Source organism: Poecilia reticulata, linkage group LG21 (assembly GCF_000633615.1).
Source record: "Poecilia reticulata strain Guanapo linkage group LG21, Guppy_female_1.0+MT, whole genome shotgun sequence".
NCBI classification, from domain to species: Eukaryota; Metazoa; Chordata; class Actinopteri; order Cyprinodontiformes; family Poeciliidae; genus Poecilia; species Poecilia reticulata.
The window spans coordinates 1,132,040-1,132,825 of record NC_024351.1 but is presented as its reverse complement, the minus strand read 5'-3'; positions in this window follow the sequence as shown (position 1 = coordinate 1,132,825).

Genomic DNA, 786 nt, shown 5'->3' with positions numbered 1-786 from the left:
CAGAACCAGAGCAGAACCAGAACCAGAGCAGAACCAGAACCAGAGCAGAACCAGAACCAGAGCAGACCAATGTCTGGGTCGGATGCCGTCCAGGTCAGAGCATCATCTGTTTCCAGGCAGAACAGGACAATAATCTTCATATCACAAATTATTCTGCATTAATAAACATTTTCAACAACTCAGTGAATTACAGCCGCAGACTGTCACCAAATGTCAACTTGAACTTTGACCCCAAGGCAGTGATGGGCTAACTGGACCGCTAGCTGCGCTAACACTAAAGCAGTCATCAGAAACAGTTCTGCTAATGATAAAGCGCTACGCTAACATGGCATTTAGTGGAAGCTAATGCTAAAGCAATGATAACTTTTAACAGGCAATAACTAAAACTTCATGTTGGACTGAATGTTTACAAACGGACAAGTAAAGATAACATCAGGAACAACTGATTAAGGGGAAGCTAGCTGTGCTAGAAATTAGCTCCGCTATTAGCATGTTAGCAGAGGTGAGCACCAACTCTGGCTTTGACCATGTTTCTTTGTAAACAGCCGTTTAACAGCCGCAGCTGAACTTCTGAAAAAGCAGAAGAAAGGGCGCAAGATGCTAACTCAGCAGCTTTAGCTGATTTAAAAAACCCGCAACATCAGCAAATAATCTGAGCATAAATAGAATCGGTGGCGTTTTAATAAATAGAGAAAATAAAACTGACCCATTGACCGAACTGCTCTAAACAGAGGCTCTTTAAGCTAGCAGCCAGATTATTGTTATTTAGCTAGCAGCCAGATTATT